This window comes from Trichoplusia ni, chromosome 14 (genome assembly GCF_003590095.1).
Source record: "Trichoplusia ni isolate ovarian cell line Hi5 chromosome 14, tn1, whole genome shotgun sequence".
Classification (NCBI taxonomy): domain Eukaryota; kingdom Metazoa; phylum Arthropoda; class Insecta; order Lepidoptera; family Noctuidae; genus Trichoplusia; species Trichoplusia ni.
The window spans coordinates 3,894,541-3,912,947 of NC_039491.1; the positions used below are offsets into that span (position 1 = coordinate 3,894,541).

An 18,407-nucleotide genomic window follows, 5' to 3' on the forward strand; every position below is an offset into this window, starting at 1 on the left:
ATAATGTTTTCCGTTTAAATCGAGCATGTTCTAAACAAATTCAAATGAAATAAGTGATCAATTACGATTTATGATATAGTGATTTGATGCTTGCCAAATTGTCTGCTAATGGGCTTTGAGCTGCAAGGTGCTGGAGAATTAAGCTGAATATAAATCAAACGCAGGAAAGAGGTTATAAACTGTAATCATAAGCGAAGAAATATGTGAAGACTGTCGGATAATATGTAAATTATATCTAATAGAAGGCTGACCGAGGAGATCGTGTTAATTAAAAAAAATTACATAAATTATTTTTCTTCTCTATCAGGAAAGTAAAATGCATAGTCATGTAACACTTTCTATTTAATCCCAATCAATATACAAAATAGTGATCAATTTTAAGTGTTTTATACTCTTAATTTTAAAAAGGAACGTATTACGCCTAAGTAATACGCCCTGCTGTCGCAGTCAAAATCGCAAGCTTTACTTGCATTTACCTGGTTTTTATATGTTAAAAACGTAATTATACATCGAGTGCACGTTGTTAGAATATTAGCACAATTAATTACAATTAAAATAGTTTCATTGTTCAAAAACAATTTGGACTATTTTATGGTATTAATTATGCGAGATAATATTTATGGTGTGATGAAGATTCGTGCCAACTTATTATAAATAAGAAACATTAAATGACTTCCTGTCTGTTCTGTTTCTACATGTTGGTCTTCTAAATCTTCTTAAAATTATTAACCAGGAATAAAGGTAGTCGAATAGTAAACAAACAAATAACTAACATGAATTTATAATACCGTCGTTTGTTATTATTTTAAGACTTCTTTCATGCTTACAGGACATTATGATTTCAACGTTCGTTAGCGTACTAATGGCGATCATATTAAAAAGAAACAGTTTTTAAGAAAGTGCATACTTTTTTTGAAGTCGTTTGCTTTTAAACGTCAAAAAAGCTTGTGGCTTTCAAATAAAAAAAAATATTGACAAATTTTCGAAAGCTCATTTCAGCTCTAGTTCTTCAGAATTATTGGCGTTTTAAAAAAAAATATTCCCCAATGTTTTCAAATTGAAAAATACAACTAAACACGTTAGACAATGTAATTGTCGAATCCTAGTAGGTTATACATAGAGGATGTTGTTATACTTATTCGCGGTTAAAAGTTTATTCTTGTAGCTTTAATCTTTGATAGTCTTTTGTCGATGATAGTTGATTCGAATACAAGCCACTTAATCTGTAGCCAACCGGAACTACTCGTAGTAAATAACTTCTTTTTATTTTTATATTCTAGTCTGACACTTATCTGTTGTAAGCTCCATATCAAATAAAACAGCAACTCACTTCAATTTAGTTTTTCATATATTAGCGAATACTTTTATACATACGTATTACTTATAACATAACAGAAAATATTACTTCCTCTTCAGTTCAACCATCCGTCTCCTTTTAAAATTAACCAAGTTTTCCCGCGCCGGCAAGTACTAGCTTCCCGCCACGCTAAGTGTTGTCCAACCAAAAAAAATGGCGGGCGAGGGGCAGCAGGGTATCGATAACCGAATAGATTAAACATAAAAGTTATTTTATTAAAAAAAAACGTATTTAACAATCAAAGTTTTAATACCTATTATTATTTCAAATAAAATTATAGAAATATATTTTAAAAAATCATGACACATATTATTCATACAAAACTATTTCAGTAAAGTGCAGGTGTATATTTGTCTATTAGTTATTCCTAGAAGTTATATTTAGGTACTCGTAATATATACAGAGAAACCGGAATCCCAGTTTGAACTTTTAGTGTTCAAGAATAACACAATCCGTATTGTGTCTTTTGATGTTTCACGCAACCCGAGTTTAATGAGTCTAGACCGCAAAATGTCTTCCATTTTCAAATGTCACTCTGCCGTCTGTCGAAATGGTCTAGTTTTATTTTTCTCCCAATTGTGTTTGGCCAGTTTCATAGTTTAACATTCTTGAAATATAACAACCTTCTTTGCCTGTTATTTTTATTGCCAACCGTGAAATTAAGGTACATTGGCCACTGCGACGTGAGTTTGACGCCAACGACGTTGTTTTCATTTGGAAAAGTTGTAAACAAGCATTACCCACATATTCTGTTTAGTTTTCTCACTTGTGTTTAATATGGAAAGTTTAGAGAGTTCTATTATTTGTTTATCTTTAACGGCAAACAATGTTGGCTCTCACAAGTCACAAGACAATCACGATCAAGATGCAGTCTGTGATCGAGCTGTTAAGTATATATTTATATTGCAGCAACGTAAACATTGTTAGGTGGAGTTTAAATTTCAATGTTGGCATTGATGCAGACAACTATCTATTTCAGTGATGATAGATCTTTCTGCGCTACTATAACAACATATTCAACAAGACAGCAACAAATTCACATTAACCGAGACACCGCTTTGTGGCAAAATACTCGTAGTAACTTTTACTTTTCAAGTGTTAATTTACACGATTCCAAAATTCAAATCACGTACAGAAAAAGTTGTCAATAAAAACCGAAACTTTCTTCACGTCGCATTCAATTTTATCACTTTCCCTTAAAAGTTTATTCCAAAAAGGTACCTAGGTAAGTAGGTACAGTCAGAGACAAAAGCCACTTAGCACAAAGCAATCAACTGAATGCAGGTTTGATTAGTGTCATATTTAATATTTTCGGGGTCTAGCCAATTTTGTTACATTACAGAACTAAAGCAACTCAATGTATTTGATGGGGTACAGGTCTGTTAAACGAGTTTTGTTTCTAATAGTACTGCTAGTACTGGCACAGAATGATATAATATTGCATCGGTCAAGCGCGACTCAAGGGCGATGCGATGTTAATATTGCGTCAATCGAAATATATGGGCCAACTGTGTGTACGCAAACGCCGGATATCGAAGGAAATAGTTTGAAGCTGTTATTAGTTTTACGAAATTCGGGTTAGAATATTTAACTTGTTGACATTATGAATTTGGTATTTGCTGTCAAAGTGTGTTTGTACATTTATTAAATCAATAATGTACAAAATGAACCAAACGCTCAGGTCTTCATATTCTGTTCCAGCTTATTTGCTCGGTACATTTAGGTTCATCTAAAATGTTTAAATAATAAAATAATGCCTATAAGTACGTTCCTTTCCTATTTAAGTAGATTTTCGTCTCCATAACATGCTCATTACAATTAACTATATATTTTCATTCAACATAAATTACTCAAGATTAGAAAAATATAACGAATACAGAATTGACTGAATATTTGAATAAGTAGATATAACTCACAAACAGACACATTTTTCCCAAACCTAATTTATTTTTAAAACAGCGTGATTTAATAACATTCCTGCAATATCTTCACGGGCTATCGAGATAATAATGTATTTCTATCATAAATAAAGTTCATAATATCTCGTAGAATCGCACTAGGAAATGACAAGAATATTGTTGTGTTCTGGTGGGCGTATCTTGGCCTTCACGATAATGTCGAGACCAAGGCAAGGAAGTTCCACTGTCCACAGTCCAGTCCATCCTATTTATTATATTGCAGTGAGATATGTAACTGAAAATAGATCAAATATTTGAAAACCTGTTCTGAAGGATAAACTATTTATTGCATGGAATTCTCGGCTTATTTTTAACTAAGGTATCGTGAATTAAAAACGCTGTAGCTGCAAAACAAATGTGTTTTGTTAAAAATGTGCAATACGAACTTTTTACTGAATGCAGTGCGTATAACCAACTCATAGAAGACTAATTTACCATTAGGACACAAAATATTTCTAACGAATGAAGCTCAATTAAAATATTTAAAATATTTATTGCTTTAATCTTTTGGTTTTGTCCAATGTATTAGTATAGTACGCACAAAGTCATTTATCCTATTCGCTAAACAAATCACGTAAAATATTTCCAAAAACACAAACATATCGGTGTTACGTCACTACACGTGCGCGTGACTTGTAATAGACTTTCTTAGAGTACAACAATATGTCGAGAGTCGAGTCGCAAATAAATGTCAAAAGCTTTCTATAAGTGCCATATGTCAGTACATAAAAATGTTTTCTACACCCTGCCAAAGTAAACAAGTATCTGATATTATATGCTGTAGAGGTTAATCCGCTTGCAAAAGATTCTTTATAAAACACAGTAATAGGGCTCCAATTCCGCTATTTACCATCTTCGAAAAATGAATGTAAATGGGATGATTAAAATTTACGGTATCCTGATCATTTCAACATTCACTCAATGTCAAACAAAATGGAAATTTTGACATTAAGTGTTCTACCCTGTACTACATTTTCAGAGCAATAGGACGTTTTTTTACAATAATTGGAATCATTAATTCGTGGGCCAAAGGTGGTAAAAGTTGAATAGGGGCCCTAAACGCGTTCCGCCGCATCTTGAAGCCTTCACAATTTCCACAAAGGAGACGGAGTTAGGCTTCCTGACCGTAGAGATAGGAGTAAAGATTTGGATCAGATTGCAGTGTGACTACAGACTTAATAACGCATTGCAGGTGCAATTAGTGCACACCTTCATCTTTTAAGTGTTCACAATTAAGTGTGTAATTTGTTTAATTAAAGCAACGTTTCGGTAATATGTCGTTGACTTAGTAAAGTGATTCTTGTATTTTTTGCACAATATAATGGAGGATGAAGTTCATTCCATGAAGTTCTATTTCGTCATAACTGTTTCGTCTAATTCGCTAAAAGCCTATGACCACAAGAGGTTGTGAAAATCGATATTATGTTTCGATTTAAGCAATTTATGCAAAAAAATATTACATTTACAAGATAATTTGTCTTATATTCAGTGTTGCGTGTTCTAATGCTACTAGCATAATAAACACCAAACCTATTATTGTCCCATAACAAAATGACGGTCGAATATTAGCGTGTCGCTTCTACTCACCTACTTTTATATAGGAGTATCTCACGCAATTGTTCACGGCCCTAAGCTGATTAAACTTTTCATTTCTAACTAATGTTCACTTGTAGGGGCAAAATGAACCATGATAGCGTATCGTGAAATGCGACGAATCGATTTGACACATTTGATCGATTTACGATAGTCGCTTGTTTTACAATCGTTGTTATCGATATTGGCACTTAGAAGAGAAATGGTCTCGTGATTTCCTATAATAAGAACGTTAATAAATTGATGTACGACAGTTGCTAGTTACGAGAGGTGGTAGGAAATCAGACAATAGGTTTTTAAGAAGAACACCTTTGCAAAACAGTGCCACTTAGGTACATATACTATTTGAGTAATACCGTAACACCTATGATGAAATTATTAAACAAAAGTTACTGTAAAATCTTTACGATCATAAGAGTTGAATGGCTTTTAAATTTATAACTACTGCGCAAACGCGGAGGTTAGGCGGCAAACTCGAGAATAATGTTGTTAAACGTTTAAAAATAGAAAATAGGAATGTTTGGCTATCAGGAAACAGTTGTAAACATATGATTTGTTACTTTAGGTGGAATATTTGGAAGCTGTAGCAGCAAATACACGAAACTGATAAAAAATAAGATAGATCTAAATATACTACTCTACTCTATCAGTTGCAAATCTTAAGAATGTGTCAAAACTTTGCAATCAGGCAACGAGTGACAACAGATTTAGGCATACTGAAATCTAATTGCTACCGTCTAGATAAGAATTATCAGTAACAATATCAATATGTATTCTATTGCAGCCATTATTGTGGAAAATTTAATAGCACCAACAAACAAGTAGATAGCTTGCTAACAAGTGGTTGGGAAATATTTAGTTCTTATCTTGGAAATAGAACTCTGCCAACGAATTATGTAATATTTACTAACGTCTTGATTTCTTGGTCTCTATTTGTTAACAAATAGCTTTAGAATTTAATGCGATAACGGGTCCTATTGTTTCAGTTTAATGATTTTTAAATGCATCAGTTTAAAAAAAAAAGTTTAAAAAAAAGTATTTTCTGGAATGGGCACCTTGGGGAAATCTTTAAGAGAGCAGTCTTGTGTTTACAAAACAGTCGATGGAAAATAACAAAAAATAGACAGGCCAAACTACAAGGTTTCGCTGTTCGATTTAATACCTTCTTTAGCTCAACAAATGCGTCCCTTATTTTTTCCTGACTTTTTGCAATCTACTGGTGCATATTGGACGCATCCAGCTCTTTCTTCCGTCTTCGCCTGGACCTCACACGGTTACGATGCCTTCGTCTATCGGTGCCAGTCTGTTATGTCTTTCTCCCATACCTACTTTCTATTCCTCCTGACTCCTCATATGTAATCCTGCATAAAATTGACACACCTGACTTTAAACCAAATTACAAGTTACAAGCTATAAAGTAGTTATTAGCACTAACAGTTTGACAGAAGCTATTAAAACAAATTACGATCCAAGCACTTACTTCACGTATCTTGTCGTATCACAAGCATTCGAGAATTCAATGTTTTGTGTACCGTGTACGTAATATTGTTAACACATTGAGCCACATTTAATTCAAATACAAACTTACAACAATCTGCCGTAGTCAGTGGCCCCAATATTCACTCCAGTAAACATTACATTATCTAATGTCATAAAATTGTGACGTTTGTTGCAACTGGTGTTCATTAGGTACTTCCAGAGTCGTAAATTGAAACATTGTAACGTAAACCGGCGTAACGTGTGTTAAGTATGTTTAGTTCGATCGGGGATAAATTATGCTGCAGTTTTATTCGAACTGTAAATTTCACGAATTGACGATTTGAGGCTAGCGATTAAAATTTAGCATGCAAGAAAATAATACTAAATTAAAACGGAGGCTTCAAAATTTTCTCTTAGAAATTTATACTTTAGAACTTTAGAAATTTAAACAAAACGATTTCACTTAAATGATCTCACTCAATTCCCTTTCAAGTGAGCGACATTTCAAAGTGCTTTCTTTTTGCGACTTTTATAATGTGCAAGAAGCAGTAAATAATGGCACACGGTGGACCAAAACCGGTTGCAAGTAACGGAACACCGAGTTGGTCATGCAAAAAATTGCAACTTTGCCGACGGATTTTGTCAGACTACATTGAATTTCCAGTAAGTTTACTCACGAAACGTTCTTATTTAGAGATAAATCTACTAGCATTAGTTAGATTCTGAGAAAATAATTGATTCAACAACATAATTTGAATCAATCTTGCTACCCCGATAGTGGCTATGATTATATAGAGAACATTTTGCATTTAAGCCTGGTTTCACGGTCTCACGTCGACGTCGATCGACGTTGGTTGATCAATATATATTTACTTAGTTGTAAGTAGCGTTTTTGAGTCAAACGAGGCGAATTTGCGGTTGGGATCAATCTAAGAGCAACAAAACACAAAAGCATTTTGCATAAAATAAAACAAAACATTGCAGAATATTTGTTTTTTGGGCTGCTGTTAGCAATGACCAATGTCGCACAAACAGTTTCATTAAGTCACACACACGCCAGTCTTTGTTCTTAAAACGGCCTTGAAAGTGAATCACTAAAACGAATCTTTAAAAATAAATGAAACAAGTATACTGCAGCGACCAAAAGAAGGCGATTGCGGGCGTTTATGCATTTACCTAAGGCCCTTTTTGGGTTGGCTTTCTTTCAAATTCACTTTGGAGACGAACGTGGTTCAGAATTTCAATATAAGTGAAACTGCTCTCTTTATAATGCGCTCTACCTTATATGCACACTAAATTTCTGTAAATAAAGCTCTTATGATCTCAAAAACAACATACGTAGTTGTCTCAAATAATCTTAGGTTAATTTCGTTTATCAACTTGATAACTTGATGAGTATGCTCAGGAAATAACTGAAAAAAAAATAACGGAAATAAAAAGCAGATAACATTGTTTTCCTATATCTAGGGCAAATACAGTAATGCAAACAAATACTAACAGTTTTATCTCAATAGGTATCTGACTCATACCGAAAAAAAACTGAACTTGGTTATTAAAAGAAGCCCCAAATATTCTCTTTTCTTTTGAGACTGAAATCAACAGCAGGGAAATAAACTTTAACAAAAACGCAAATACGGATAATTTTGGAGCATTTTATTTCAGTCATTCCTAGTAGAGCACATGACACCAATGTCTACAACTTATCTCTACATTTGTCTGCGAATTATGGATTAAGAACACTTTTAAAGCCGTGATAATTGGTGTTATCTATTTAATCTGAATAAATATCATTTAGTTCAACGAATTGTTTGTTTTTAATTGGTGTGTCTGGTTGAATTCGGTATATACGGTTTATGTATTTCAGAAATCCTTTGAAGATTTCTGTATTCTAATAAGATAAATTGTTTGGTAATGTTTTCAGAGGCCCATCCAAAAATTAACTACTCTAAACTAACCTCTACTACAAATACGAGTGTCGAGTATTTAATATAGACGTTATCGTCCTGTGTTAAGTATTATTTTATATCGATTAAACTGTACTAACCTATAATTTGGAGTATCAGTAACTTTTCCACAACACAAATTCATATCTTCAGCAGACGAATTATATTTCGGAATTAGGGACAAACATGATAACTAACTCGTTCTAAATAAAGATTAGGCGTAACAAAGGTAGGTATCTATTTAAAGTACGTATGTACGATGTTTTCAATTATATCGATTTATTAACATCATTCCCATAAAAATGTTGTATTGGACCCTTCTCACCTATAAGGTATCATTAAACCTGACATTAACATTGAAAAGAGCATAAATAAGGTGACAAAATGTGCTGTTCCCTTAATCTACGACCCTAATGCGACCTTATGTATTCAATTCCAATTTCAAACGCATTTTAAACCATCGATGGTTCAAATAAATAGCTGGCAGGCATTAGGTTAAGTTAATGTTCATTGGTTGGTCGTAACAAGTACAATTTATTGTAAACTATTTAACCTAAAATGCCCAAAAACATCTTTGAAAAATATTTAAACATCTTGCCAACATTCACCAATAAGTTAAGGTTTTATATTTCTCCATTCGGCTTTTAGAAGGTTAAGTCCATAAATATGAAACTAATACCTTTCTAAAGGGTATTCCATGGGAACCCACTAGATTTAAATCAACCATTCGTCGAACACTGGGTCCCGTTGGATGCAGGTGGCAATGAACCGGTCGCGCTGGAGAACTTATTGAGAGGCCTATGTCCAGCAGTGGACTGCTATAGGCTGAGATGATGATGATGATGATGATGACGATGGTGATGATTCGTCGAACACATTTAATAGTGATGTAAGCTTTTTTGTTTAAACTTGAAGTTTTGAGGCATTTTGCGTAGGTAATCCAAAATACATCGAAACTCATTTAGTTTCGATGTACCTTACAGATTTGGCATTGGAACAAGCATTTATATGGCTAAAGTAGCAATAACATTTAAAATGTAGGCCTTCTGGCCTTGGCCTTTCCTTCGTTATGTCACTCATACATCTTCTCTTTATTATGCAGTTTTTGCTCTAGTTCTATTTGTATAAACATATGTAGAAGTTATGTAAGTGTTAAGACAAAATGCAGTGGCGTGCAAACCATCCGATATTGCGCTACAACTTATGAGCTTGAATTTCAATCGACGTAATCACAAGTTGACACAGTAAATAATGGCGAAAGTTGAATTAAAATGTCAGTTCCTCATACTTTTTGGTTTTGTTTACCTACTTTTGAACAAAGTTCGCAACGGTATCCGTCAAGCGTAGCGATTATTGTTTCAAACTGGGTACTTTACTCTTAATGTAATTAATGGTAATTAAACTCTTCATGTGGAAGAGAGACGGCGCTCCAAGCGTGTGCCTTCTCGTTTCTTTCTGTATTTTGGAATCATTATAGAAAGACCTAAGAAAAATATTACTTTAGCTATGAAGCAAACAAGGGCTTCCATTATGAGTGGATACTACGAAGGAGTTTGAACTAATAAGAATAACAGGTTAAGTAACGTGTGTGCGTAACCGGTGCCGCATCGCTAAACACCCTTCGCTGGTCACTCCACCGTGACGGCATGTCATTAGGAGATTATCAAGAAACTCAAATATAGGGTAAAAGGAACGAATAGTTTTCTAAGAAATGTTTTGTTTAGGGTGAGCAATGTATGAAATAGACACGTATTGTTGCGTTCCATAAATGCTTGTCCCGAAGTTCGAATTCTTGAAGCCTACATGTACCTATTATTTTTAAAATAACAAGGAAGGGTTCATCTGAACGTCTCTAAATAATCCTTCTCCGTGTAATCTCATTAAAAGACTCTTGCGGAAACCTTAAAAAGAGCTATTTGCGAAGATGTTTTACTTTTAATTTTTTGACCCATAGGCGGGCAGTAAAAGCACGCAAAATACAATGAATCCACGGGATATACCGCGGGTTCGTTCGACGTAGACGAATTTATGCGATCCGCAAAATATGCATGTTCTGAGTCTGGACACAAGTATTAAATTCCTTGCAGCTGAAGTTGTTTAAATAATAAACCTCTACTAGGACTACTAACGTAGTTTTCTAGTACCAACATACCTATCAATTCTCTTAATTTTTTTTAGAGTTTATAAAAGTCCATTCACCACTCAATGTACTCAAAGATCCCACAGTTATTTGTATGTTGGCAGTGTACATCTTGATAAAATATGGCGGGTGGAGCCAGGGCATACAGAATCGGAAAATAATTACCTATTCAACGAACATCATTTCCGATTGAGATGCTGTATCGGACTTCTATATTTGGATATACATTTACATATATTTTAATATATGTAGAAGTAAATATTAGCTGCTTTTAGAGTTTCTCTTTTGTTTTATTATTTCCTTAGAGAGAGTTATTATGTATAGCTTTATGACAGTTTGCAGGAACCAATATTATTATTATTTATTTATAAAGTTCTCCTTTAATAACTTGCGCAGTATAACTTGTTAGTCTCACTTGCCTGTTTTGTTTTTATACCACGGATGTGCATAAGTTCTGTTTCTTGGTGTGAAATAATAACGTCACAACTTAAAAGTGTGAAAATGTGTGGTAAATTTCTTCACATTTAGCTTCTGAAAAAACTGAAGTCTACTGTGGCAGATAAGGAGTTCGAAAAAACTCGCCAATAAGTCCGGTGGCGCAGTCAAAGTCTCAGGCTTACTGCAGAAAAAGGATAACTTTTTAATGCTTGCAAAATAAATCATATGCACTCTCACTTTTCAAAACTCAGACTCCAGTGACATAAATGGCACATAATAAAATTATACCAGTAGCTATCATTATTTACGAGTCTATAATATTATTTGCTATTGGCACCATCGAACATGTGGGGCGCTGCGCGTCATGATTGCGCACGCATTACACTGCCACATAAATGCGTTTGTAGGTCTCATTTCTAAATGTAGGTAACACCTTTATTACCTAAGTCCTAATATAATTCAACATATATATAATGTATGTAAACAAACACTACTGGAAAACTTTTAGTATATTCTCTCCACTTCACATCTTAGGTAGTAAAACTGCTGACTTATGATCGACAGAATCGAGTTGTCTCAAGCTCGAGTCGGTAATATCGAATAGAATATTAGCACCCATTCGGGCAATGATACGAGTTAGAAATCATTACTTATTTATGAATTACCGTATTTTACACTATAGCATTGAAACGATAACCGCATCAAATTTGAATAGACAAAGAGCTTTATGAGTTTCAGTAATGCTCAGCCCGCTGTATGCCACCCTGGGAAATTTCCCTATGACTAAACTAAATCAATAACTGGGATTTCCCCTTTAGTATCTACTTACAGAGTGACAAGAATTCTCAATTAAAGTTATTTAATTTAAAAAGAACATAACTACTTACACGATTTATCTAATCGGTTTAAAATGTCTCCTAATTATTACGAAATGATTCATGACAATAAAAACTTTCGCCGCATGCGTATGTTCAATATTGATCGAACGCACAAGAACCGGTAACACTGCGGCAACAACCGGTAAATAAAGCTCTATTTGCGCGCTGTATAAACCGGAAACAGAGTTAGCTTACGCTGCAACACGCATTTGTTTATAAAACATACCTATTTTACGGTGTTATCTCATTACTAGCTGTTGCCCGCGACTTTGTCTGCGTGATTTTCAAGATGTGAAAAACTAAGAAGTTTAATAATAACGATCATCGCAAAAATGTAATGCAATATTGAAAATGAAACATTTTTTTTACATTTTAAACTTCCTTTTTTATTTCTAAATTATAAGTAATCTTGAGCGGCCCAAACACTATCAAATGTTTAAATCAAACACATTTCATCGTTTACGATACTATCCTGGTGTCAAATATTTCACAGCTGTTTTAATGACTTTTTCTTATTTAATCCCAAAAAGAGTAATAAATGTATTGAGTATTGAGTATTGAGTATTGAGGGGTTTATAACTTTGACATATCTGCCTGCCTGTCTGTCTGTGACATCATAGCTTCCGAACAAATTGAACTATTTTAATTTAAACGTGAATTATGTGCAAGTGTTCGTTTAGACATGTTTGACAAATCGAGCCGTTTAAAAATGGGGGGGTTAAAGTAAGAAAAATTAACAGAAGGCATAACTCAGTCTTAGCACTTCTGCCAAAAAATGTTTTACTTTCGAGGGTTTCCATTTTCTAATTGGGTGGGTTATGATTTTCGAGCACGTCTGTTCTTGGGACGGCCTACACCTGAAATTGCTAGACGGATTATGAGGTACCTATCATAAAATTATTATTGTACTGTAACCAAGGAGGTAAATCAGAACCATACTACTGAGGCCCCGGTGTTCGTTCGTCTGTCTATCACCTGGCTGTTTCTCAGGAACAGTGATAGCCAGACAGTTGTTATTTTCACACACGATGTTTTCTGACGATATAAAGAAGATGTCAAATTATTTTTGTGGACGGAGCTGGTGAAGTGAGAGACAGGCTCGGTAACTGTGGATTTTACATAGTGTCATAAGATATAAGATTTTGCAAAATTGCGCCCAGATAAACGGTTTCCTGAAACACGTTTGATTGCCCTCTTAATATTAAAACTGATCTTCCTCACAAACATTTGGACTATTTCTAAAATAAAAAAGGTGGGAAACGTGTTATCTTGACCCCCTGGTGTTTTGATCATGATTTGCCTTTAAATTGCTGATAAATAAATAGCGTGATAATAAAAAAACTATCAGACAACCCTTTTTTTTAAATTGACAATGACAAAAATCTAAAGTATAGGATATGTGTACAACAAAGCAAAATATGAACATAAAAGTGACTTCATGCGCATGAGTTCTATTTACTGTTGATGATGATTTTTCCAGACGACAGATGTATGACGGATGTAAGTGCACGCTACACGCTATTATCAGCCTTATTGGGGAAATTTCCAAAAATATGTTCCTAATCCTCGTCGGCTTAGCTTTGGGATCTCAGAAACTCATTCAGTCTCGTTCCTTCCCCTGTTTTTACCAGGCTACGAAAGAAGAAAACTTTTAAATAAGTAGAGATTACAACAAATTGTTAAAGGATTTCTTTCAAGGACCACGTGTGGTGTTACGAGAGCGGATAGAGTAATAAATGAGTATATAAGGGGAAGTTTGAAAGTGGCACCGGTTACAGAGAAACTACGTGGTAACCGGCTGTCATGGTATGGGCATGTTATGCGGAGGAATGAAAATCATGTGGTAAGGAAGGCGTTAAGCATGGATGTGGGCGGATTTAGGGGAAGAGGACGACCAAAGAAACGATGGATGGATTGTGTGAAAGACGATATGGCTGTAAAGAGTGTTTCTTGTGAGATGACGGCCGATAGGAAGGTGTGGAAGAAGATGACATGTTGCGCCGACCCCAAATAAAATAATTGGGATAAGGGCAGAGGAATGATGATGACCACGTGTGCGGTCTCTGTAATGGCGGATGTAGACCGATCAAATCGTTAAAATGTTGAAAAATCCCAGGTATCAGTAGACATTGTTCTATCAATAGATACATAATGTCAAAAACCGTCTAGCGTACGCTCTTATTCATTGATAGCTTTGGTCGTACAGATCTTTCACATTGCATACCTATTATGCAGTTTTATGCAAGTTTTCTGGGCTTTTTTATCCGAAATACTTTTGGCCTATGTAATGTTGCAAATTTAAGAAAACATTATTTCATTGTTTGGAAGGCTTTTTTTTTTGTTTGAATGTTTATATTTTTGTTGCTAGTTGTTACAGATAACCAAGGTAATAATTAACTGTGTCGTTCAGTAATTTATTGTTGCATATTTATAGATGAGATCAATTCGAACTACATGCAACTTTGGGTTGAGTGTCACTACGAATGGCTTGATCTTGAAGACATAGGTATATACACCTATCGTAAATAAATACAAAATCATATTACGGCATTCCACATTTGAACTTGAGTCATTTTAGTACATCAATAAAAATAAAAATAATTTAAGTTCCTCTCTTTCAAGAATGTGCCGATTACGGTAACGATTGCATAAAAAAAAACGTAATAGTTTATGTTTCTTTTATTTTACTTGTGAAATAGTCGCGGTAGGCCTATATCAGTCTTGAAAGAGAATGAAATCACTAATTTTGTGAAAATGATTTATTTTCGAAAAATCCTATTATTGCTCTGCCAAAAGTCTTAAGATAAATAGCGCGATGTTTTTTTGTGTAAATTGATGACCGTGCTGCCTACTACTGAATGGGGTGAAAGTAGACCTCATAATTGTATTAAACGATGTTACGGGTGAGTCCAAATATTTAAAACTTTACTGCTCATGCCCCCTGCATAGTAGCGTTATGGTTTTTGTATATTTGTTTTATCACGTCTACGATAAGGTTCATGCAAAATTTGAACGAATTATATTCAGTAGTTTATGAGATAATTTGATATTTGTTTATAGATATAAAAGGCTCCTGCTCACCCCCTGTAACGAAAAGCGAGATAATAAGTAAAAAGTATGTTGACCGGACCTCTTGTTGATATTCTCTGAAAATTTGAATCAAATCTATCCAGTACTTTCCGAGATCTTTCCGGACATACATACAGACAAACAGACAAACAGACAAACAGACAAAAATTCTAAAAATTATATTTTCGGCATCGGAATCGTTCGTAGACCACCCTGCAATTATTCTTTTTTTAAAATATTCAATGTACAGTTTTCACTTTTCTACAATTTTATTATATGTATAGATTTCTGAATGTTCGTTAATGTTGTAAATACAAACAAAACAGGTGTAAAAGGCAAAACCCGATGTTGCGTAAACACATTATACCGTTATTTAGAAAATCTAGTTAGTGTTTATACCGGAACAGGTTGTTTTTAATTCAATAAAATTTAATTACCTTATTAGTAGGAAGTAACACGATTCATTATCTAATAGAAAGATATTAGATAATTTTTGAATTACGATGGAGTAGAGCCTGAGGGTCTCCACGTCTTCTATATCTACGCATGAAAATGATTTTTTTTTCTAAAAGGATGCAAAGTGATGCAACGTCCTGCAAAGGTATCACCTATATTTCCTAAGATTAGATTGATTAATATTTTTGTGAGCTAAATTAAATAAAAACTGAATCAAGTTTATTTACCAAAACCGAGGAAATTTTTCGTATAACCGAAATCTGTTAATACTTTGTTGGTAAGCATAGAGACATACGACATTCGCAGCACATAACGTACTCTATACGTGTTTTAGTCTATTACACTTCTATCCACATCCGTAGAAAGTGTTGCAATCTCGTGTGAATGTTAAATATACATGTAAGGTAGTTCCACAATGGGAATGACGCGAATGTGTTATGGATCGGTGAAAAGCTGATAGCTTTTCTTCAACTTTCCCAGACTGGAAAGTTTAATGAAAAGTGTTTTGTGTTGTTGCATTGTCTGGGGTCACGAACACTTACGATGTTGTTTGTATTATACGATCATGAGAAACTCGACACTTTGATGAAGTCTTTATTGGGTACTCGGAGAAAAACAGTTCAAAATCGTAAGTCTACTGCTGTTTATTACAAGTACATTCGTCATCGTCGTCTTCTTCTTTTTTCTCTAACAAAAATTCAGGAGGATCAAATAACTTTCCTGTCTCTAGAAGTTTAACGTTTTCTCTTTCTTCTGCAGCTATTTTAGCTCTCATTATAGCCATTTCTCTGTCACGAATTATCTTCCTCTTAGCTTCTTCCTCACGCCATTTTTCTTCCTTACGGTTATAATATTTTTGTTTGGTAATCCCGTAAAAGATTCCAAGCACAAGGAAAAAGTATCGTGCGCCCCTTATTAATGGGGACACGGGATACGGGTTCCCGTATGGCAATAGTGATGGCAAACGGGTAGACATCAGACACTATTTCAGTATCACCAGTATATAGCAACAATTTAACATTAAACTCAATTTAATATTAAATTTGCTAATATTTTCTCAGCGTGAAAAAACATTAACTGTCATTTCCATTTTCAACCAGTACGTTGTAATTTTTTAATGTTGAACGAATTCCATTATAATTTTAGTAAAACCTTATTAGTTCGATGTATTCGGGCCTCCTCCCAGTACTAGGTCAAGTGCGAATTCCAACAAATTATTATTTATTTTTCGTGGGAATAACATTTGTATCAGTAGGAAGGCCAGTGGCCGAATGGGCAGCTAAGAATACCGCTTGTCTCTGGTGTGGCGACCACCAATTATAGCGGACTGGCGTGACGCCAGCGGTCGGCGGCGTCGCGTGGTCAACAGGAACAAACGTTTATCGAATCAGATCAATCACTACGTAGTCAGTCTTCCTGAGTTCACCGATGCAAAGTTACATGATTGTGCCGTTACTAGACGAGAAAATAACTAGTCTTAATATACCTTCCAACACATGTAACTAGCAACTGAGATTGCCGACTATATTTATGAAGTATCCGTAATAGAAATGCTCCATACACTTTTATATCCTACTATGTATGGACTGTGGATACTTTCTCTCGATTTAGAGTCATTTCGTACAAATGCGAATTGAACACACGTACGTTGAGCGCTAATTACAACACTCACTAACTCACGAGTATGAATTAACGCGCTGAATGGACTATTGTTCTCAAACCATCTATGATGACAGCACTGGCTTCCGATATTGTGTAATTGTAGCTACTCACATCGAATAACTGTAAATAGCAAGTAGTTTATTACATTTTGGGTTCAATGTTATTTGAACAGGAAAATAGTAGTAAAAGGGTAATTAAAATTTGAAAAGGACTTTAATTTCAAGTGGATACAAACAGAAAGATCTGTTGGTCTGTTAGATGAGGTCTATTTAAAAAAATAGGAAAGCCGCTGCATAAAACCGTAACCCTTACAAATATAGCAATTATGATTGAAGTAAAGAAGCAAGTTAACAAACATTGCATTACATACAACTCATACAAGCTATAAAATCAGTAAATTGGGATACCGTTATATTACATGACTAATTATACAATCGTCTTTTGTTACTAAGAATATAAAGACCTCGAGATCACAATCTGTGATGGTATTCAAACAACGTGACGTTGAATACGCAATTCAGTCAAGCGCCTACGCAAGATTCAATAACAAAACGATCTCCTTTCTATTTTTATACGTGACTTTTGAGACCTTAAGCTTAAATGTTTTCGTCAAAATGCATTTGTTAATTTCAATCACAACATACGCTTATCAGATATTTCAAATAACATATTCGTGACTAGCATCTGCATAAGGTACAATTTGAACAAATTAGTTCGGAACTCTGATTCCTCGTGATTTAAAGAATAGGATACATTATAGAACACTTTACCCAAATCAGAGCAAACGTTATGTGGTTTTGTAGGTATGTTATGCTTAAGTTTCTTGGACTTATTGATTTCTTGGTGCCAAAAGGTCAATGTCCTAGAGACAATCAATGAATGGAGTAATACCTAATGACAGAAGTCAAAATATAGAATAGTACCTCTACATTTGTACACCTTCTTTTCTCTATTTCGTAAAAAATGATGCAGCGAAATGAAGTTTCTTTATCTATTGACTAAATCGTTTAACACTTACGAATGACACCAGAGTTAAATTCGGTTCTGACATAATGGCCTTGAAAAACGTAGTAAGTGATTTAGTAAGTTGCATAATAACAACAACACAATGTCCGCAACTAGTTCACCCTGTACCACAGAATATAGAATAGTACTACTTGCCACAATGTATGCCATAATTACAAAGGTCGCGGGTTCAATAACTAGTGGGATAGGCTTGTACACTACGTGACGTAATCATTCCGTCTATTACAGTTGAGAATATATTTAGCTTACGCATCATAACTAGGTGATTTGTCGCATTCAGTAGCATTAGTGATACTTATTATCGTATGAATAAACATAGAGACATAAAGACGATGGTATAAACCTAATCTCTAGTGTTTAGCGCTTAGAGCATGATATCATAGTTGTGTCCGACCAGCTCGCTATATC

At 34.4% G+C, this 18,407-nt stretch overlaps 1 protein-coding gene and 1 long non-coding RNA gene across 7 annotated transcripts in view; one reads left to right on the plus strand and one right to left on the minus strand.

The window, feature by feature from the left end:
• The window catches only part of LOC113500422 (tropomodulin-1), a 69,905-nt gene that overhangs the window by 36,652 nt on the left and 14,846 nt on the right, over positions 1 to 18,407 (plus strand). The gene's annotated exons all lie outside the window — the stretch shown is intronic.
• On the minus strand, positions 6,043 to 7,782 carry LOC113500427. Its single transcript, XR_003401202.1, has 2 exons — positions 6,389 to 7,782; positions 6,043 to 6,269 (listed from the first exon to the last, which is right to left on the minus strand). It is a non-coding gene; the product is annotated as an uncharacterized LOC113500427 (long non-coding RNA).